Source organism: Octopus bimaculoides, chromosome 12, assembly GCF_046866305.1.
Source record: "Octopus bimaculoides isolate indiv1 chromosome 12, ASM4686630v1, whole genome shotgun sequence".
Taxonomy (NCBI): Eukaryota; Metazoa; Mollusca; class Cephalopoda; order Octopoda; family Octopodidae; genus Octopus; species Octopus bimaculoides.
In genome coordinates this window covers 68,596,704-68,621,703 of record NC_142939.1, presented here as the reverse complement: position 1 = coordinate 68,621,703, position 25,000 = coordinate 68,596,704, and the positions used below count along the sequence as shown (strand labels likewise).

Below are 25,000 nucleotides of genomic sequence, written 5' to 3'. Positions count from 1 at the left end.
ACATGCAGATGGAGTATAAATACATGTTTTATATGTTATTGCTACTAAAATCTATGGTTAGTTAAGTATAGCGAACGAAGCCAGATTTAATGAATTAAAACATTTCTTTACAAATTCTAATTTCACTTTAATATGAAAAACACATTATATCATTCAAGTATTAGAAAGTATGAACACTACTAAGACATTGTATCGATATAAGCTAGAATAGCAAACAACTGCACATTGGGACATCTACTGAATCGAATTGGAAACACACGGGTTTTTTAAAATTCTGCGGGCTCGACATAACATATGTGATTACTAGGTGCACTGGCACACACGCATATATATGGTGTGTGTGCGTACGTGTCTGTGTATGTTTATAAATATATATATATATATAGAGAGAGATTTACAAGAGCAAATCTTTCAAGGATGGCAACGTTCAAATTTGGTTTTGATTATTAATTATATTTAAATCATAAGTGTTACTTAATGAAAAATATCAGTGTAGCTTGTATCACGAATTCCGCTGAATTCGAAGATGGTTGACATTGTTCTTTTCTATTTGTCTTTCGCAAATCACAGAAAAAAAAAACATGCAGTTTTTCTATGATTTGCGGAAGGGTAAAAGATAACAAGGACAATGCCACTCTTACGGAATTCGAGTGAGAAGCTACGCTGATTTTTGTTAAATTTAAACTGTGAATTTCGTAATGAACTACAATACATAAATTAATAATAACTCTATAACATTTAAAGGGAGGTAGGTGTAAAGATAATATCGGCAATTGAAGTTCTTATTTATGTCAGGAGATTCATGACTAAGCAGGAATAACTTTCAAAGTAGGAATTCAGATGAAAATAGTATTATCATAGAGAAAATAATAAAATTTACACGTGATATTCATGGTAGATAAGGCTTCAACGAAAAGGCATAGAGATATAATATTCATGGAATATAATTTATTTCTTCACGCCTCAATACACGAAATAAAATGTGATATCAAATAATGCAAATGTTTCTAAATTGTTGATAAATGTCAAGTAATATCTGCAAACTTCAAACGAGATATTATCAAAGAAACAACTACATTACATTCAACAAGTATCATCCCAAGAAATAAGCAAAATAATAAACGCGTTGTCAGAAGAGAAAAATTAATAAAACAATTTTTATGTTTTGATTATTAATTATATTTAAATCATAAGTGCACTATAACTCTTCTCAACAGATAGAAGCAGGGGAAATACGTTTAAGAGTAGTGCAAGCATTTTCCTTTCGAAATCTCTATATTTTAATATTGTTTGCATCCAAATATTTTGCTCGCCAGCGTAACAGATATATAGAATAACTTCAAGAGTTGCCGCCAGTTTCACAGTAAAGCACAAACTATTTGTCATTAATATACGTCTCAAAAGCTCATATGTTCATATTCAGTCCACTGGACAGTGGTGAAATGAGTTGTAGAAACAAAATTGTTAACTGACGGTCATTTCATATTATTTATATGTTGTCTAACATGCATGTATAGTACTCTTTTAATCATTGTTTCACAGTAATCAAAATTTGTTATCACTTCAGCTGCATCTGTCGTTCCCTTACCGTCCACATGCTTTCATTGTCATCATCGGAATGACCACCAGTATAGTCATCATTTCTCAAGTCATTACGAGCTTTATACGCAAACGCTTTCTCTAGTATTTTTATATACTTCTAACTAAAGTCACCTATATTTGTGCATATGCATGTATATATGTACTACTGTGTGTGTGTATGAGTACAAGTAAATGTGCATGTCCCCATATGTGTGTAAGTGTATGTTTGTGATTACGGATATCATAACTGTTTTCGTTTATATTATTTACATTATTTACATTGGAAGGAGATTTGAAATCATCTTGTTTGTTAACACAACGCTTCGGCTGATATACCCTGCAGCCATATTCACAGACACGACAGAGCTGGGACCTACATACACTGGAAGCTATGCCAACACTATGGAATAACAACAGAAAAAAAAACTGGTATAGGCACATGCCAGAAAAGGTCACAGAAAACGAGAAATCACCCATACTCTGGGATATGCCAATACACACAGATAGAGAAATGAAGGCCAATAGGCCAGATATAGTTGTCAGAGATCATGAAGAAACAAAAATGCTTTCTAATTGATGTATCAATACCAGCAGATGACAACGTGTCCCTAAAATAAATTGAGAAACTTTCAAAATACAAAGACCTGGAAATAGAGGTAACTCGAATGTGGAATCTAAAAACAAACAATTCCTATCATAGTAGGCGCCTTATGTATAGTAAAAGAAAAAAATATTCAGAGAAATACATAACAAAACACCTGGACATACACATATATATATAACATACAGGAAATTGCACGCGTCCTACGCCAAACACTTTCAATGCAGTAACCATAAGAGCACCACGGCAAATTACAGCGCATACCCAAGGCACACAGAGCTGCGCTCGGTAGTGAAGTGAAAGCACGGTATAAAAATAAAACTACTGAATAATAATAATAATAACAATAATAATAATAATAATAACAACATCAAAAAATATCTGAGGAATGTGAACCCAGGTTCGAAATTTCCCCAAGACACCTGAAGAAGGCTGGAGGGTATATCAGCCGAAACGTTGTGTTAACAACAAGCAAGATGTGGACAAATATCCGTCGAATGTAAGTAATGTAAATAATGTACATAATTCCTCATCTCTTAAATATAGAACTGTTTTCGTTTAGACAATTTATATTAAGTCTATTTCCTGTTCCCATTTCAATCATGTGCGTTTTGCTTGGAACAGTGAAATTCCTCTGTCTATAAAAGTTACTAGAATGCATTGCCATTATGATATTATATATAAAGTGGTTGTTAGTGATGCTATTTTTGTATTGGTGAGTATTCTTTGAGAGACATTTTGTTCAAAGTATGTTCAAGAAACACTCTGTTAATTTTAAAATTAAAAACACACCAACACGAAAACGAGATGTGCAGATTGAAAATCAAAACATGGATTTATGCAGTGAATAATCTACCAGTTAGGTTAATTACCTAATTATATCCCATGCAATATAATTGTGTTTCAAAATATACATATTAAAATGGCATATATTACATTACACTACCACTATATTTTACATGGTTATTCACTGAAATTTCACTATGTCGTCGTTGGTATGCACTTATGTATTTCCAAGGAATTGCTGAGCTGTTTTTATTGTTAAGTGCCAGCATTTTAGCATCTGAAAAGTATTTACTAATATTTTCTGAAATTCTTTTCTATTTTCCCTACAGAACCAACTTTTCTTCATTTGTTTCCTTTCTACTGGAGCTGTAATATATCATTTGTTGTGACACCAACCAATCATTATAGCTGTTTCGAATATTAATCAAGTATTGTGACATGACACACATTTGAAAGCCTCATACATCTTATTTTTTAGACGATGTTCAGTTTGCGTTTTTGTAAAGAGAAATACTATGATTTGCCGTAATACAGAGAGCTGTTTAACAAACATCATGTTCAGGTTATACAACAATCAGAACCATACTTAGCGAAACAAAACATTATAACACGTATGTTAGAACAAAAAACATGGTATAAGTATTGGAAATATATTAATATATTAAATGAAGTGAGAACTTTCTCATCACATTTGTGAAGGTGGACGTATTCAGATGAAGAATTCTGAAATGCCCCATATTTCGAAAAGAATAATCCATATGAAAGTCCAAAAGTTCGATTTCAGATTCTATACACGTTGAGCATATCTTGATTTGCATTTAAAGAATTATGTTTTGCAATTTTCAAATAAACATCTATAATGATAATTATAATGTATATCGTTTAGTTATGGTATAGTATCGCAAAAAAGAAAAGATCGGTCAAGTATACACACACACTGATTATATACACACACACACACTGATTATATATGTTAAATCTGATTTTTATCGTCACAATATTACGACCGTTCCATTTTTCGCTGCCGTCTCTGTGTTTATCTCTTTCGATATATTTCTGGGAATTATCAGTCCAAAGTTTTATTCACAGCTGATAATCTCCCTATTTATTTTATCTATTCCAGTGTTATTCTAGCATTACTTATTCACTGATCAGAATGTATGTGTTACGTATATGTAGCCTGAACTGGTGCAATGTTGTTCTTGAGTTTTCGTCGCATCGTTACACAGGGAAGAATGGCACGTGTTTATGAAAGCAATTTCGGTTGCTGAGCGAGGTCAGCAAATGTCAAAGAGAGAAAAAGTGAGAAATATGCAATAAAGTGTCCTCACTCATACACACACACGTACTTAGCAGTATACCAAATTTGGGTTGAACTAAAATGACTTAAAAAGTGAACACGGGAGAGAAAAGATAAAAAAAAGGATTAAAAAAAGGGATAGAGAAGGCTGTAGCCATGTGCAGTGGGGGAAGACGTTTTGAAAACGAGAAAGTTACCCGAATTCTTGGAAGAAACAAAAACTCACTGTAAGCACGTACCTGCAGACGTTGGCGTTAAAGCGTGTGTGAGGAACGGCCTGCTACAAAACACTATTACAAGTAATACTGACAACAAGGAAGGTGATGTAGTATCTAATCATATATATATTTTTAAATATTTCCCAAATGCTTTATGTGTAGCAGAGACGGAATTATATTTACAAACATAAAACTGTCAATAGATTTGCCACATAAATCTTGTGATTTAAATATATATGTTTTTTTAAACTTTATTTCAATAAAAACGGTATACATGTTACAGTTTGTTTTATGCGAGATGATTTCCTCGATATATTTTAACTATCACGAAACTGGCGTCCAGAATTCGATGCAAACATTGGCAGAAACCGCCCCTCCTCATGTGGTGTTCTTCATTTCCCACCTCACTTTCTGCAGTATTCCAATTACTCTGAAAGTAATTCCAAGAAACAAAATACATCACAGCATATTTTTTGTGACCATACCGTTTTTCATCTTTACCATCGTCTTCAATACTGGTCGTATAAATAGCTGTTTGGAGCTGTCTGTAGAATCTCATTTCTGTGAGTGAAGATTTTTTTCTGTCTGCTCCAAGGTCGCAGAATGGTGAGTAGTCCTCATCACAGTATAGCCAAAGTTGGCAAATGTATAAGGAGTAATATTGGGAGAGAAAATTACAACCGGTCTTTGTTCATGAAAGTATTACATTTACATTTAGGCGGAACCAAAGACAGGGAGAATGAAGGTTATCTTGACAGTATTCGAAATTGGAGTGTCAAAGCAAATACGGCATTCGATCTCTCTGACGCTCTCACTATACGGACACTTCAACATGCTATCTCTTTATATAAGAGTTAACAGATATCGCCAGTTGCATTGGAAGTTTCTTCTAGTTTGCAAAGTCTTTTATGTTACCCGAATTATTTTTACGATCTATATCACTTTATAGGTACGTTATAATATTTATACTTTGGGATTTCTATTTCAAGTTATATTGAAAAGAATTTATCAAGAGGCAAGAGATAAAATACTAGATATCTGTGAGCTGTTTAAGTTTGAGCTCCGTTGATGAATACAAGCAATAATACTTTCATGCAGGAACATATTGTTGGAATTATTTCGTTTGACATAACAACTAGCTATTCAAGTTACCTTGTCAGTTAAATCTTTCATACAAAATTCGCCCAACATTTTAATATGCATGTCAATTCCTTTATATTATTCTATGCAATGTAAACTCCGTATATAATAAAGCCATGTTTGTCGCATAAGCTTCAGTTATTTTACTTGTTTATGTAGTTGTGTTCTGTAAACTATTGACGACTAGTAAAATGGATGAATATCAGCAACAATAAAAATCTTTTCCAAACAATCAGGAAGATTATTGAATCAGGACACATCGATATAAGAAGGATCTGTGTTAAGAAAGCAGTGTTAGTAAGATATCAGAAACGCAAATATCATAAATCTTTACCGAAATCGACAATAGATTTTTTTTTGTATCGCATTCTACTTTTCTGACTGTTTGAAACACTCACTCTCTATCATTTAGCTATACAATCAAAGATAATAAAACAAATATAACTGTAGAGAAAATACAAGAATACAAATGAATAAAGTCATAACCAGATGTGTTTTTCTTTTTTTCTCTTGAGAACAAACAATTGAATGAATAAGTTTGGATCGCATTGCTCTCTATCTGTTATAAGCACAATGGATTTATTAAATGGACTTTAACTCATATAAATTTGTATTGGATTTATTATCGGTTATGTCGTATTGACATATAATAGTAGTTAAAATATGTCATTTTACAAGAAATACAAGCCAAAAAGTAAATACTTGAACGCGGTCCTATTACTGGAACCGTCTGTCAAAGATGTATGTTGGGTTTATCAAAACTGAAGGAAAATTTGACAGGAGCACAGTATATGTAATTCAAGATATTAACACAAGACAGGCAGAGAAAGATTCAAGAAAATAAAATTAAACCGCAGGATTGAGTTACCAACAAAAGATAAGTAGAAAAAAATTCATAGTCGGTATCAGACACTTGTAATCCATTTAGAATCATGACCGAAGAATTTGACTGCTGACCCATATAGTAAAACGTGACAGCAAATGATGTTTCAAGCAGACTTTGTCAGTGAAAACAACGATTGAATACTAGATGACCGTATGTAACTGTATGAGTGCAAATCACCTCGTTTATATGGTTTTCACTATGGAAACTACGTTAGCATTACAAATATGTTTGTTGTCATTTTCGCTTTACAAATACAGGAATACATTTTACCCGCACTTTCCAAATATGCCGGAACGCAATGGCTAGATCCTGGTATTTTGTGATAATCATGTTTTCCTAGCAACAAAGCCATCAAAGTAACACTGTGGAAGAAACATACGAGGCCCGATATAGCCATCATGTCTACCTGTCTGTGAAGGTTACACCAGGCTCATGCATCACAACGATACGTGCGCGACATGATGATCTCATATCAAGATAAACAACTCCTGACTTTGCAGGTGGAGGCTCAATTAGGATTTTCTTCGGGATGAGCCCATCCCCCTCAAACGTTATCTGAATAAGGGTTGTTTAAGGATGTTTAACGAAATACGCATGTTTCAAGAGAACACTAAAGAATTGATCTCAACACATAGCTGCCATCCTCCTCCGCTATTCATACACGTGATCAGAGATCGACGTATAGTCAGCGACCAAGAGACATGCTCAACTGGTTAGGGTCAAGCCATCCTTAGCCGTCTTTTTTCTCTGTGTCTCTTATTTTCAACATCTCTATGAAAAATCTCCACGCATTCTTTTCTTTATCCATCTATGTTCAGTTTCATTCGTTTTCAATTGCCTGTACAGTCCTTTATCTATTGAATGTGTAAGGCTTTAGTTTCTGGCTTGCTGATTGGAGTTTATTTCACTGTGTAAAGGTAAAGATTGTGTATTTGGGGGTTGTTTTGTTTCTCCACTTTTTGTGTAACAATATCAGTAAGCAAGTGTTTTGTTCCCCTGTCCTTGACTGTTATGTTCGGGTGATTAGCTTTTATTTCTTTGTCGGTTTGAACCGGCATATTCCAGATGATATTCCAGATGATTCCAGATGATTCTGGCCTGATCATTGTCTTGTTGCTTGGCTCATGCTTATACTACCTGTTGTCAGTTTTCATGTTGTAATGTTGGCATGTTGTCCAGTGGATATAACTGTTTACTTTGTCGTGTCTGTATAATTATTTAGACTTGGCAAGGACTGGGCAATCCGAGATGATGTGGTCAAGAAAAAAGTATCTGTTTTTTAATCTCTATTTCAAATAAGACGTGTTGCACTTTATATTTATTGTTATTATTATTTGTCTCGTTTAAATTGTTTAAAGAGTGCTTTAGGTTGCCTTATGCATGAACGAAATGTACGAGTGCATGTGTACAAGATATGAACATTACATTTATGTGCATTTGGGTAGAAAGGAGACTGCATATACCCTTATTATTTGTACTCACAGCTTTTTTGTTTTGTTTTCTTTTGTCTGTGGTGACATCACGCTCTCACATATTGTTTCAGTTCTTGTGTTGGCAAATCGCATCTCCGCTTGTTGGCTACACATTTTCACATACGTGTTTATCTGTGACAACTTGACTGACAACTATGTTTCGTATATGAGAGAAATATTTCGGCGTCCTGAAATGATTTATATTAAGAAACAATTTTCTTTCATACTTTTGCTGTTTCTTAAATCCTGTTTGCCGATAATCAAAGATTTAATCCAACGTTGTACAGAGCTCGCTCGTACATGTCTGTCATGTCTGTTATTCGTTGCGGGTGATTTCTTCTTCTTCTTAATATTATTATTGTTAAACATGCTGATATCATCTACTCTGGGGATTCCACATTTTATAGTATTAAGGTAAGTTTTAATTCCTGCTAACTCTCCAGAGCACACTAGGTTGCAAAAGTTTGTGAAATGTTTCAGTGCTAATCCACTTACATGTGCATGAAACAGAGTTGTATTCGCCCGTCCCACAGACCAGAAAAATTGGTTGCTGGCTTCGTTAACTTGTCATTTCTCCTCAACCGAGTCCACCAACGGTTCTATTTCAATCATCAACTAAGTAGTCCATTAGTTCAGTGGTTAAATTATGTGCAAGCTGGGAAGAACACATTGGGCTGCAAGGAGGTAGGATTATGTCGATGAAAATGAAGGTAAGAAATTTGTTGTCTTTGCATCCAATCAGTTGAATTTGTTGACGCATGTACACCTCAGTTCAGTTAATCAATATGCGATCTAGATATTTAGATATGACACGTTTTTGTTGTTACTTGTACGTTGGGGAGAAATATTCAATCCGTGCCACACAGCCGGAAGCACATGTGCAAGTTGGCAATCCCTTTTCATTACTCTGTCTTAATGAAAAGGCAACCCCTTTTCATTATTTCTATACTGCATATATCCTGTAAATATCTTGCCATTCTTTCATAGATTACTACTAGTCCGAAAGAAGCACTTTTGCCTCTCCTCCCATCCTAGGGCACGAAGCCATCTTCCGAGTCCAGAAAGATTGTCTTTAAAATTCAACCATTTCCAAAGCAATAATGCTAGATAGGAACACAATTCAGGCTGACTAAGGAACGAGTAAAACTTGACAAATACCAATTGGTGCAGCTTGAATACAAAAGCAACAACCGTATCATCAACAACTATAATAATCATATTTATATTATTAATAATTTTACCAGAATAAAATGAAACGAAAAATAAAACGCAGTTGAATATAACAAATTCAAAAGCAAGTCTTTACATTCTGCTTGGATCTGGGAAGTTAATAAGGTTATAATAATGTTGATTATTGTTAGAACGATCGGAACAGAGAAATAAGTCTGAGAATAGATATTGTAAATCTCAACTTGGGAGTGAGCTGTATAGGAATCAAATCAAATTAAGCTCTTCCAAAATTATACAGAATATTCTCAATTCAATATAAGAATAAATAAAATGAGTAGAAAACACTTTTTCTATAAAAGGTACGAAATGCTCCGCGTCCCGGACCACGAGTTGAGGTTTAAATACGATGCAGATTTGAACCGGGAAACAGCAACGATAATAATAATAATAATAGGAAAACAGAAAACAAAATAAACAAGAAACAATGTAAAGGTCGCAGTAAATAAGCTTGACACTTATACTATGGAATAAGTTGATTACACATATTGTGAATGAAACTGCTATTGAATAAAAGTTGAATGATTGCACACATAAAAGTAGTTTAGAGCAAAATAATTTATATTTATGGATGGAACATTTTTTCATTATTAGAATTAGTACTACAACCAGCAGCAGCATCGGTAGCATCGCATCCTTTAATGCTGCCAAAATGGTAATGTCTTGAGAAATACTGACATGTTTCATCAGCCTCTGGCAATGACTGTTCAGAGGAATCGCTCTGAATCTAGTTTGACAGGTTCCTATGAAATCTGTTTTATGATTGATTTCGAATGTGTATCAAAAAGATTCTCTTCATGTAGTTAAGATGAAGTGAAAGTTAACGTTCCCTTGTCAATAAAAGAAATATTTACTTGTCTCTACTAAACAATTGCTATCTTTACTATTTCCTTAGATTTACATCCTGCTATATTTGATATCGCAAAACTTATTATGTTGCATGAATTGTGTGGTTGTCAGAACTTAGAGTGATTACACCAGAAGTGCATTCCTTTCTCATATGATCACTTTGTAAATCGATTTCTTATTAATCGTTATAAATCATTTTTACATAACTTATCAATTTGCAAGCGTTCTATGTTCACATGAAACATAATGAACAGTTTCTTCTACTGCCCCACAAATGTTAATTCCTGTTCTATTTTTGTCTTTTAAGCATTCATTTTACTAATGCTTTTATCGAATGACACTGATCTTTTAACTGCAGCTATTGTACAAATATCTTTCTCGAATAAATGTACTTTACCCAACCCATTAATCCAACTTACTCCATTTTTTAAATTCATTTCTAATGCATTTTTCTCTTTTAATGTATATGAAAGCACGTACGAGTTCCATCTAAATAGTTGCAAAGCGTAATGTAGCTTAAAGTGATTAACAATTGTCTTGAAATATTTCAGTCTAGCAATAATGTTTCATCACTGTAACCCATTTATGTATGATTAACATCTTTCTGGTATATATATATATATATATATATATATATATATATATATAGGTTGTGCCTGCCGAATAAAGGCTGCAGATTTGTAATTTACCATTTTCTTATAAACCTAATGATCTGCCTTCGATTTAGATTGAGCTTCAAGAGATCACCTATTCTCAGTTTATATTATTTTCCAACGTAACGTTTAAATTTCTTCTGCAACATATCTCGTACGACAGGCAAATGTTTGCGTGTCTCAGCTTCTAACAGATTTTATTACTCCTATTTCTAGCTTTATTACAATCCTGGTACTTTTCCAATTTTCCACTATCAATCTACACCTTTATCTCCTTGATAAAAGTTCTCATATGTTTTGAAAGAATTCCTTCCTTCAATAAATTTGGTGTAAAATTGTATGGCATTTTTACACACTAGAGGAGTAATTCACAATTACGTTCGAACAGACCCACTTTCGTTTGATGTAGTTCACCATATAAGAGAGAACATCAAATGATTGTCAAACAAAATATTTTGTGAAAATATATTTTTTTCATAACTTAGTTTCTAATCAGATTTATCTCAAACCTCTAAGCTATGTACATCTCATCGAATGTCTATATTCTACAGAATCGAATAATTTTATGCATACAAGTATCCAAAACTAGGAGGTCATGACATATAACTTTAAAGTGGATCCATATCACCGCTCTTACTCATAAGCTTTGATCATGATGGTTTGTTTTCGTACTTCACAGCTCTTTGTAGCATTACGTGTATATTTTACAGATACATTTTTACTAATGACGAAGCACGTATTACGGATGCTATTTCAAATGAGGTATTAAAGGATATCGCTAAGTGTATGCCTTGAGAGTTGTACTATTTATTTCTTTGTCACTATCGCTGTTTTTCCCGTTTCAAGCTATATAATATCGGACTTCTTTTCATATTCGCATTTACGGTACCCCGTTTTCAGATTTGTACTATGGCACCGATTCTTTTAGAAATATTTAAATCTAATGTGAATAGTCTGTCTAACAGCTTCACTTTGTTTTATAGCTTTCATTGATCTTGGTGCATGCAATATTTCCTTTTATTTATGTCACAGCCTTGCATCTTTTCGCATTCTTTTTCTACTTCCAAATATTGTCACCGATGATGTTTCTACCACTTTACTTTAGTCGATATTATGCAATATTGAGAGGAATCGTTGTATATGTAAGGCGGCATTATCGCCGGTTTACAATATGCGTGCAACTAGTCATATGCAAACAATAGCATGTTCGCATTGCTCACTTTTTATTAATCGTTACGAGTTCCTATCCAGGCCTATGTTGTTTGTCCTTCCTATTTATTATTAAAGATTCTTCAATCTCATTTAAAATTTTGTCTTCAAGATCTGTTTTCCTGCATTATTCTGTTTTCTCGAATTTATTTCCTATTTAAGTGCTCGTCGCGTTTACAGTCCAGTTACGTTTTCGGTTCAGAAGTTCTTTAATTAGTAATTTTAACTTTACATTTTTAGCTTTTTCGATATTTGTTTTCATGCTTCAAGAAATTTGCAATTTTGAATTTTTCTTTTCAAAATAAGGAATCTAACTTCATAATATATTTTTGAAAAGTGCTTCTAAATATACGTAACGCTTCGCCTTTGGATTCGAAAGCAACATTCCGCTGTTATTTAATATCGTGCACGTGGCATTTGATTCCTTGATACATTTATACTTATTTATACAGTACTCGTCGTATCAGTAAATTGTAACATGTGTATCTAATTATATTACACTATCATTTGATATACGATAAATATAATGTATCATGAGTACTATCATTTGATATTAATCCTCAGGACAGATGGCATTTAAATTTTAGCATTTGTATTTTGATTAATAATATCAAGAACACAAAGATTTCATTTAAGTATACTGCTTTTATATCATTTTTGTTCATTCATAAATAAAACGTATATTCTCTTTAGTCCAATTCTTTTATTTCTGTCTCTCATATATTTCTATCTTTTATCATTCTTTCGTAATCTGCGGGAGTAAATCATCGAGAATATTCATTACGTTCAATGTATTGTCTTTTTTTTATGTCCTGCATTCAAAACCCGACAAGGTCAACTTTCCGTTTCATAATCCTCCGATCGATAAAATAATGTATTAGTTAATTACTAGGATCGATTTCTCTACCGCTCCGAAAAAAATGTTGTCTATGTGGTTTTATTAAAGTCATTCGATCGATAGTCTCCTTAGAGCATCGAGCAACATGGCTCGTGGCATTACTTTTAACAAAAAAAAATGAACGAAAAAGAAAGGAAAGAAGCATGAACGGATAAAAATGTACGGCCAGTTTGCAAGTGATGTGAACGCCAATTCATATACAGAGGATTGGTAGCTATGGATGAGGAGGAGTGACTTGAAAACAGAGACAGAAGTACTTACATACGCAGCCCAGGAACAGGCGTTAAGGACCAAATGTATAAAGTGCAGAATAGACAACACTAGCGATAGTGACAAATGCAGAATGTGTGGAGAGAGTGGTGAAACGGTATGGCATATCGTTAGCGAAATGTCCGAAATAGACACAACACGAATACAAAAGACGCCATGACAATGTGGCAATAATGACCCATTGGGAGCTCTCCGGAAATCCAGGCCCACAAACAGCACAGACGTGGTATGAAGAAACGGCAGAAGGAGTCACCGAAAATGAATATTGCATAATCGTGTGGGATGAAATGATCCAGCGCGAGCAACCGATCAGACATCGGAAACCGGATATTGTTGTGGTCAATAAAAAAGTAAGAACATGTATGACAATCGACATAGCAAGCCCCAGTGGCAGCAGGATCAATGTGAAAGAAGAAGAAGAAATAAACAAATATGGCGATTTGAAGTGGGAAATACAAGATTGGTGATCAATGAAGAGAGTGGACGTGATACTAATAGTAATTGCTGCACTTTGAAGTATCAGCACTCAACAACCTGTATGGCCGAAAAGGATCGGTGCAAGTGTGAGGGTAGAACAACTGCAAAAATCAGCATTGCTTGGAACTGCAAGAATTCTTCGCAGGCTTCTCGAAGCATGACTAGTTAATAAGTGTCACCTTAGTCTGCTGGCACCCTCCATTATGCCCGCCAAAATAAGCTTTGAGTTTTCATATAAGAAGAAGAAGAAGAAGAAGCACTGTGACAAAAATGCAGATTAAACATTACAATAATAATAATAATAATAATAATAATAATAATAATAATAATAATCAGGAAGAAATATTACGTAAACGGTTCTTTTAACTATAAGATAGCCCGACTGGAAGATTAAAAAGTAACGTAATGGAAATTGGAAGAAGTTTTGAAAACGTTTGTCTCCTGAGAAAGGCCAGATTCGTCAGAAAAGTATCAGATAATGAAACATTCAAATAAGTGCCATTGTGTCCTAAGCTGTAGGTAGTAGGCACACTACTCTCGCAAGATATCAGGAGTTTCAGCACAACCTGAGTTAAGAAAAATGAAACCTAATGACAATGATTTCAAACCGTCGTAAACGGTTAGCATTTTTTTTATGACAAGAAGTGACGCCAATCACATCCACCGCAATACTTCGCTGGGAATTAATTGATCGATCTGGAAAGGATGAAAGGTATGGCCGACCACGGCGGAATTTGAGCTCAGAACGTACTGTCAGAAGACATGACACTGAGCATTTTCTCCAGTGTCTAACAGTTCTGCCAACTCACCTACTTAGTAATTTCAATAATGTTCCTTTCTACTCTAGGCTCAAGACTTGAAACTTTAAACCGGAGGTGGTCAGTCGATTACATCGACCCCCAACACTCATCTGGTACTTATTTTATTGAGGCCCAAGGCATAGTTGACCACAAAATGCAAAGGTGTATGCATTGCTGCAATGCATTTTGGTGTATTAACGCTTCTACCAGCCCTCTGCCTTAGTAGTGGTAGTAGTAGTAATAGTAGTTGTAGCAGCAGCAGCGACGGCGGAGGTGGCGGCGGTCCAGAGCACCACAACTGAGATGTAGTTGTAGTTGTTTCAGTAATTGACACTTTTTTATGAAGAGTACGCATTCCTTGAACTTGAAATTCATTAAATGCGAAGTCAATATTATTGGACAAAGTAATTATCGCATGTCATTCTGACCGTTACTCAACCATCCATCTCCGATTTGATCGATCCTAAGATTTCGAATATTGGCTCAACAACGAATACTGTTGGCAGGTAAAGCATTGTCCATTAACACAATATCGAGTAATTGTAATTACATTACAGAATCTAGAGGAATGAATGGCACAGCAATCCCATTACAAAATTGACTTTATAAAATATAGCGCCCTACCAAAATCGACTGAAACCGTTTGTGTGGTGCACTACGTGTTATATTACCTGTTCCCGACAGTGGAATCTATAAGAAAGAGTTACACAGGGAAACCAGTGTAAATCATAATGTAACTGGTAAAATACCTGCATGGGCGTTCTGAACATCAATATTTAGAGGAAAGCTACGTACGTCCATTGAAAATAATATAATCAACATTAAAAATAACTATTTTGACAACTTAGCACAGTCATATTTGAAACATTTGCAATATTCTGCGATAAGTATCAGCTCTAGCCTTGGGATGTAGATACTGTGCCGAATTAAGATGCACCTGAAATAAATATGATTGAGTGGGATTTGAATACATCTTCTAGATGCTATGAATTCACAATTTATTTTTACTGACAGCAGCCTATTCAATGTTGATATTTCACGCACACGTACTCACATTTGGTAGATAAGCATTATACATTAGGTCGAAAATAAAACTCATCTTGTATTTATTTATTAACTTTGTAATTTCTTTTTAGTGCCGCGCTACTATAAAATACATTTTGCTGAGAACAAATTCCACGGTAACATAATACTTGATGCTTTTTAGCAGAATTTATCAGATTCGAACCAATCTCTATAGACGAGGTTTTACTTTATATTTCCTAGATATTTTGTTGTACACATCCTCCAGTATTTTCCGTAAATATATTTCTCAGTAATCTACCCTCGTGTAAGAGGGTAGAATACTGAGTGAGCTCAAACTCACAAAGGTATGTGACATTAAATTCTAAATTTAAAAAATTCTAAAATACTTTGCAGGGTTCTTGTGCTGGAGTAATCTATCCTGAATATCAAAGACATCTCCCTGAAACACCGAAAGAATTGTTACAACAAATCTATGTGCCCCTTGTTTGTTAACTGGGGCTAATTATGATTAGCATTTGAAAGTTAAGGTTTTCTCCACGTCAAGATAAACTTACACTTTAGTTACCCAAATTCATTTACAACAGCAATCATTTCAAAACATTCCTCTGGAAACAAGAGTTGAATTTTACTTTAGAAAGAAAATAATTTCATACTGCTGTGTATCGAGAATTGTTTAATGTGGTCGTTGGAGCATCGATCTGAGTTGTAATTTTACCTCATTTCAAGATCATATATTAGAGATGTTGTTTTCCACTTACACAATGCACACATGTTCTATGCATTCAATCAGTGAAGGGAAACGCAGCAAATTCATAATCTACATATATTCTCAATTACAATGCGGTACAGTCTCTTTCATTTGCCTCCTTTTTTATTCTGCTTGTTTCATAGGTGGCGCTGACTTTCTGAAAATGATTGTACGTTTCATCTTTACTTTTATTTTGTTTTGTTGATGACTTATGAGGATTTTCTCTCTTTGATTCCGCATATTGGAACTCCTAAGCCATTTAACTCCGTTTGCTATGTTCTGCCAATATTTCCAAATCCCCTTATTGAGAAAACCTTGAAGCTTTTGTCAAATTGGCTATTGAAGATGAACGACTTAAAAGTGTTTTCTTTCTCCTCCATGATAAAAGTAAATTTTTTAGTCATTTAGGCAAAAGCACAATATTTCAATAAATAATCGAAACAAATATGTGTGTTTATTGCCCGTCCCCGTCACTTGACGAAATAAGAATTGTTATTATTTATTTCATAGAGAGAAAATATGGCACCATATCTTCATTAACTACGTTTTAGTAAAGTCAATTCCGACTGCCAACAGAGAGTTCCTCGTGGGACAAGCAGGGATATTCTAATACAGTTCGGCAACAGGAATTTTAATATTGTATATTCTTAAAGTTTGTTTGCTCCATATATTCTTAAAATTTTCGCTACTATTCTAATGTATATCGCCTGATATACCGTAAGAGCTTGTATTTTTTGTTTCTGTTGTGTATTATTCCGCTGGTATGTTTAGTTTGATTAAGTCATTCTTTCATAGCATGTACTTCTTTCAATGCGAGTTTATCTTCTGATCTGAGTAAATTGCGTATGATTCCATAAGTGCATTAAGTGTATGCCAAACTTCCCAATTCGTTGAATTAATTTAGCAACTATTTTTAGTGGATATGGATTTACTGCAACGAGAGTTATGAACAGAAAATTACAAACTCTGAATGTTTCCGCCCGAGAATGGAAATTGTAGACTAGTTCGTATAATTCCTATATCTTCCTTAACTTAATGAGGACGTATAAATCCATGTACATATATGTAATGTATGTGCGTGTGTTTAGCTGCTGGCCAAACTGGGTAAATGAACGAAACGGTGATTTCTTTGTCGTTCTAACATTAATTATCAATATTTTACAGAACACTTCTTTAAGTAGGGCACAACTCAGAATATTTTGAACTCATTTTTAATATGGGTTTGTTGAATGCACAACATTTATTTCAAAACGGCAAAGAACTAATGTATTGATGCAGTAATTGTTGGTTATAAACTGATTGATTCTGTAAAATCATCAAACTGACATCTTGTTAAATTTATGAAAATTAGTAAACGATACACCGTGTTATGATCTTGTACCTTATTTTCTTTCCAACTTTCACAGAAAAATCTCCATGGGAAATATAAAGTGAGATTTGATGGTTCCAAATTTCCAGCAAGTTTTGTGGGTATGTTGATTATATAGATCCCAATGATCAAGTTGCACTTATTTTATCGATCCCGAGGGTTGAACAGCAAATTTGAAAGCAGAAGGTAACGACGGACGAAATACGGCTTAGCATTAAAGATTCTAAATAATATAAGGTGTATATACTACGAGCCCAAGGAAATATTCTCTGCATAAGTTGAAGAGATGCTCTTTAAATCTACTACAAACAATACAACCAATCGGTATCAATTGTGTATCACCGCACTTAAACTGCTATCGCTGTAGCTGAATGTCATTTTACTGTACACAGACAGATGCTTATTGCACGTTTTAGGCACTGAATGATAAAAGAGAAAATATACTACCGAGATCTAAACACAATAATCTCAAACGAAAAACGAAAGAAACATTTTAAGAAACAATAATAGGAAACTACGGTATCACTACCGATAAAGCACACAGTTCAACATCAACCTCCACAATATCGGAATTCTATCAGTATTAGATGGTGTTGCAGATAACACTATAGCAATCAGAACAACGAATCAACAAATTCACTCTATACACTAAACGAATGTGATAAAATCTAGTTCAATAATGCACATGATAACTTCATCAAATGAAAAAAGAAAATTCTTCGAAAACTCGTACAAAAACACAAAAGCAAATCGTATCAATACTATTAGTAGTATGTTTTAAATACCATACGAAGAAAATACAGCGTATTCCTTTAACCGGCAGATGTGGAGTGGTACACTTATGTGAAAAAGCTTCTAGAAGTAGTAGCCAAATATACTTTGCATCCTGTCCAAATATACATACTGAAAGAAACAGGAGGATTGAAGTCTACATTATATAAAAATGATGGAATGTTTTGTATCATTGAGTCATGGAGGAGGAAGTACGAATGAATAAAGGTAGACTACACTAGTATAAAGAAATATTAGTTTAACCATGCAATGGGTGCAACAGAGACAGACAATGAATATGAATTAGCGGTTAAGAAGAGTATTTCCATTATTGCATATACTGAAGTGGAATACTGATCCTTTTACGGGAATAGATGTAATCGATTTAATCGATGGCAATATGAGGAAAGCAGAATAAAGCGACGAGCGGGAAGAAACGTTAGCAAGTCGGGCGAAAAGGGGTTCGTCTGATTTTACGTTCTGAGTTAAAATTCCATTGCCGGGGGCGATAAATCAAGTACCAGTTGCGTACTGGAGTCAATCTAATCAATCTCCCCTCCCCGCCCCCAAATCTCGGGCCTTGTGCCTACAGTAGAAAATATTAGGAAAGCAAAATATTCATTGCTGATTGTGTGGCTCACACCTCGGCCTTGATTTTACCGATCTCCCTCTCCCTCTCTCTCTCTCTCTCTCTCTCTTCTCTCTCTCTCTCTATATATATATATATATACTCTTTTACTTGTTTCAGTCATTTGTCTGTGGCCATGCTGAAGCACCGCCTTTAGTCGAGCAAATCGACCCCAGGGCGTATTCTTTGGAAGCCCAGTACTTATTCTATCGGTCTCTTTTGCCGAACCGCTAAGTTACGGGGACGTAAGCACACCAGCATCGGTTGTCAAGCGATGTTGGGGGACAAACACAGACACACAAACACACACATATATATATATACATATATACGACGGGCTTCTTTCAGTTTTCGTCTACCAAATCCACTCACAAGGCTTTGGTCGGTCCGAGGCTATAGTAGAAGACACTTGCCCAAGGTGCCACGCAATGGGACTGAACCCGGAACCATGTGGCTCGTATTCAAATGACTGAAACAAATAAAAGGTTGCTTGTGGTCATGCTGGAGCACCACCTTTAGTCGAGCATATTGACCCCAGATCTTATAAGTTTTGCTTCGGAAATAATCAGTATTGCTTTTAACTAGCTAATTCCAAAGAATATATTCTATATCTGACTGATATAGCAACTTATCAAATCAGGTCATCTGTGTAGAAGACAATGAAATATCAGGAATTTGCAAATCACTTTTTTAAATTTTCACTCCATGCTGTTTCCAAACATCCAGAAAGTATACGCAGTTACATTCAAACACTCACTAAAAACACTGCCGCAAACAATATTGTATTAAGTTCGTAGACATCTCACAAATCGAATTTTGCCAGCAGACAAAATTAATCGTTAAGTTTGCTGATTTCATTACAACGACACTAGACAGAAATCAATTTCAAGTATGCAGATCTTCACGGGAAGTGAAGAAGGAAAGCTCAAATGTATATTTGGCCAACAAAAAGAAATGGCAGCAAAATTAAGTGACCCATACCTGAGGTTGATTATGTATTATGGCCATCCTGCAATCGGTATTAATACACAATTCACAAAAGACAAATGTATTTCAAAAACTACATTTCGTGGCGTCAACAATTATTTGAGAGTCAAAGCTGATAGTATAGCTGCGCTACGGATACACAACAATAAATGCCTTAACAACTAACGTTAAACCCACAACTTCCTTTACTCGAGCAGCTTGTAAAATGAGACAAGCTTTTGTGACTGAAGTGTATAACACATTCAACTTTTAAGCTCACGTATTTTCACTTTGCCATTCAGCACGTTTCACACTATGAAGTGTTACATTATTCTCGCTTAAACTGAATTTAATGTTTATTTCCTCATTTAGATAATTTAAAATTTATACTAAGATGGTTACTATCAATTTCCATACCGATAATCTTAAATTTCAATTTCTGATGTGATGGATAATAACAAGACTGCTGTTTTACGCTGTGTCATATCTTGATAACATAACAAAACACTTTCTCATTAATGGGAGAAGATAATCAGTAAAGCAGAAATAAGCACAGGGATCTAGTCAAATTCATACTCATGCAATCTCAAATAGCTGACTGTAAGTAAATATTATAATTCGATTTTTGTTTCTCAAGAGAGGAACTTTGTTAAATATAAACCTATAATCAGAACCCAGACATCTAAGATTAAACCTTAACATTTTCCATAATCTCTTTGTGCACGATATATTTATTGGCAAAATGGAATTGATATATTCGAAACGGGTTTCAACTTTCATTTCTTGGAATATATTCATATATAAACTATTTGATGAGATAATTCGAAAACACATTTTGAAATAATTTGTTTGTGTGACTACACATGCATTAATTGCATGGAAAAGATAAAAGGATTTCATATGAAAAAATATTAAATGTTGAAATAATATTTCATTTAGGAAAATCAAAATGTTAATAACTGTTCACGTAGAATCGGCTTTTATCGGTGAGCTTGCAGGGTGAGCATCATTTAAAAATGCCATTGATCCATGAAATGAATATGTAGGAAAATATATTTAAACTACTTAGAGAGTGACTGTGTACCAGCATGTCCCTTTGTGGTTGGATTTGATGAAAACATTAAGAGATAGAATTCAAATTTAAAATGGAAAGATTATTCATGAATTTCGTTAATTACAATTAATACAAGCACACAAGCGCGAGTACGGAGATACACACCCAGATAAATGCAAACTGTGTAGAGAGACACACAGACTGTTAGTACATAAACACCTTTATAAACACGTTTATAAATGCCAAGCACGCTTGCAAAATACACGCGCACATATTACAATCAGACTTAATACACATGTATGTATATATACACACACATACGCACACAAAGACACACACTCACAAATTGTTTTGTTCTGTTGTTCCTTTACATGTTTCAGTCATTTGACTGCAGCCATGCTGGAGCACCTCCTCGGTTTTTATTCGAAGAAAACGACCAAGAACATTCTTAAAGCCTAGTATGTATGTGTATATATATATATATATATATATATATATATATATATATATACACACACACACATATATATATACACACACACACATATATATATATATATGTGTGAGTGTATATATATATATATATATATATATATATATATACACACATACATACTAGGCTTTAAGAATGTCCTTGGTCGTTTTCTTCGAATAAAAACCGAGGAGGTGCTCCAGCATGGCTGCAGTCAAATGACTGAAACATGTAAAGGAACAACAGAACAAAACAATTTGTGAGTGTGTGTCTTTGTGTGCGTATGTGTGTGTGTATATACATACATGTGTATTAAGTCTGATTGTAATATGTGCGCGTGTATTTTGCAAGCGTGCTTGGCATTTTTAAATAACTGGGACAAAATAAATTGGTTGATAGCTACCATGATAGCAAAGATCACATATGCGTTTTACTCCATTTACTAAATTTATATATATATATATATATACATACACATACACACATGTATATATATATATATATATATATATATATATATATATATATATGTATATATATATATATATACATACACATACACACATGTGTATATATATATATATATATATATATATGTATATATATATATATATATACATACACATACACACATGTGTATATATATATATATATATATATATATATATATACATACACATACACACATGTGTATATATATATATATATATATATATATATGTATATATATATATATATAAATATACAGGGATTAGCAATTGAGTTGCTTCTCCAACATACTGAACATTTAGAAATAGCAGTCAAAGAACTACTGATTCCAAACTACAAATTTTCTCTAAAGTGGATGGCGATATCTATGGCACACATAGAACAAAAAACCGGAGGGAAAAGCGTAAACAAGCCAAGCTTTTAGTTAATTGGATACGAATCGTTTCATGGTTAAGTGAATAGAAATTTCACTATTCCAATCTTCAGCCTCAATATTCTGATAAATTTGAAAGTGTCTCTAAAAAAATTCACGGTAATCTTTGGCCATGCGACACCAAAAATCAACGATAAGAAAGGCACTTACGAATTCATCGGCTAGCGAGTTCAGGCACCTCACCTCAAAGAAATCTATTCCACGTGCGTCACAAATAGTCCCGTATGAAAAAAAGTTGCGTGTCGAACTGGATTACGGTTTAGCCATCTAACTTAGAGATATCAAATATAAAATATACAAGAATAAGGGCAGAGAATCGTCAATTAATAATAGAATTAATAACTAACAATTCTGCCAAGTAGTTCAGTATGAAAAAAACCTTTATCGGTAAGACTATTTATCATTATAAATATACAGGGATTAGCAATTGAGTTGCTTCTCCAACATACTGAAAATTTAGAAATAGCAGTCAAAGAACTACTGATTCCAAACTACAAATTTTCTCTAAAGTGGATGGCGATATCTATGGCACACATAGAACAAAAAACCGGAGGGAAAAGCGTAAACAAGCCAAGCTCTTAGTTAATGGGATACGAATCGTTTCATGGTTAAGTGAATAGAAATTTCACTATTCCAATCTTCAGCCTCAATATTCTGATAAATTTGAAAGTGTCTCTAAAAAAAAAATTCACGGTAATCTTTGGCCATGCGACACCAAAAGAGAAAATTTGTAGTTTGGAATCAGTAGTTCTTTGACTGCTATTTCTAAATTTTCAGTATGTTGGAGAAGCAACTCAATTGCTAATCCCTGTATATTTATAATGATAAATAGTCTTACCGATAAAGGTTTTTTTCATACTGAACTACTTGGCAGAATTGTTAGTTATTAATTCTATTATTAATTGACGATTCTCTGCCCTTATTCTGGTATATTTTATATTTGATATCTCTAAGTTAGATGGCTAAACCGTAATCCAGTTCGACACGGAACTTTTTTTCATACGGGACTATTTGTGACGCACGTGGAATAGATTTCTTTGAGGTGAGGTGCCTGAACTCGCTAGCCGATGAATTCGTAAGTGCCTTTCTTATCGTTGATTTTTGGTGTCGCATGGCCAAAGATTACCGTGAATTTTTTTAGAGACACTTTCAAATTTATCAGAATATTGAGGCTGAAGATTGGAATAGTGAAATTTCTATTCACTTAACCATGAAACGATTCGTATCCAATTAACTAAAAGCTTGGCTTGTTTACGCTTTTCCCTCCGGTTTTTTGTTCTATGTGTGCCATAGATATCGCCATCCACTTTAGAGAAAATTTGTAGTTTGGAATCAGTAGTTCTTTGACTGCTATTTCTAAATTTTCAGTATGTTGGAGAAGCAACTCAATTGCTAATCCCTGTATATTTATAATGATAAATAGTCTTACCGATAAAGGTTTTTTTCATACTGAACTACTTGGCAGAATTGTTAGTTATTAATTCTATTATTAATTGACGATTCTCTGCCCTTATTCTGGTATATTTTATATTTGATATCTCTAAGTTAGATGGCTAAACCGTAATCCAGTTCGACACGCAACTTTTTTTCATACGGGACTATTTGTGACGCACGTGGAATAGATTTCTTTGAGGTGAGGTGCCTGAACTCGCTAGCCGATGAATTCGTAAGTGCCTTTCTTATCGTTGATTTTTGGTGTCGCATGGCCAAAGATTACCGTGAATTTTTTTAGAGACACTTTCAAATTTATCAGAATATTGAGGCTGAAGATTGGAATAGTGAAATTTCTATTCACTTAACCATGAAACGATTCGTATCCAATTAACTAAAAGCTTGGCTTGTTTACGCTTTTCCCTCCGGTTTTTTGTTCTATGTGTGCCATAGATATCGCCATCCACTTTAGAGAAAATTTGTAGTTTGGAATCAGTAGTTCTTTGACTGCTATTTCTAAATTTTCAGTATGTTGGAGAAGCAACTCAATTGCTAATCCCTGTATATTTATAATGATAAATAGTCTTACCGATAAAGGTTTTTTTCATACTGAACTACTTGGCAGAATTGTTAGTTATTAATTCTATTATTAATTGACGATTCTCTGCCCTTATTCTGGTATATTTTATATTTGATATCTCTAAGTTAGATGGCTAAACCGTAATCCAGTTCGACACGCAACTTTTTTTCATACGGGACTATTTGTGACGCACGTGGAATAGATTTCTTTGAGGTGAGGTGCCTGAACTCGCTAGCCGATGAATTCGTAAGTGCCTTTCTTATCGTTGATTTTTGGTGTCGCATGGCCAAAGATTACCGTGAATTTTTTTAGAGACACTTTCAAATTTATCAGAATATTGAGGCTGAAGATTGGAATAGTGAAATTTCTATTCACTTAACCATGAAACGATTCGTATCCAATTAACTAAAAGCTTGGCTTGTTTACGCTTTTCCCTCCGGTTTTTTGTTCTATGTGTGCCATAGATATCGCCATCCACTTTAGAGAAAATTTGTAGTTTGGAATCAGTAGTTCTTTGACTGCTATTTCTAAATTTTCAGTATGTTGGAGAAGCAACTCAATTGCTAATCCCTGTATATTTATAATGATAAATAGTCTTACCGATAAAGGTTTTTTTCATACTGAACTACTTGGCAGAATTGTTAGTTATTAATTCTATTATTAATT

General features: G+C 34.0%; 1 protein-coding gene across 5 annotated transcripts in view; it reads right to left on the bottom strand.

Annotated features, from left to right (window-relative positions):
• Positions 1 to 25,000, bottom strand: part of LOC106881655 (uncharacterized) — a 261,665-nt gene that overhangs the window by 84,255 nt on the left and 152,410 nt on the right. The window lies entirely within an intron of this gene.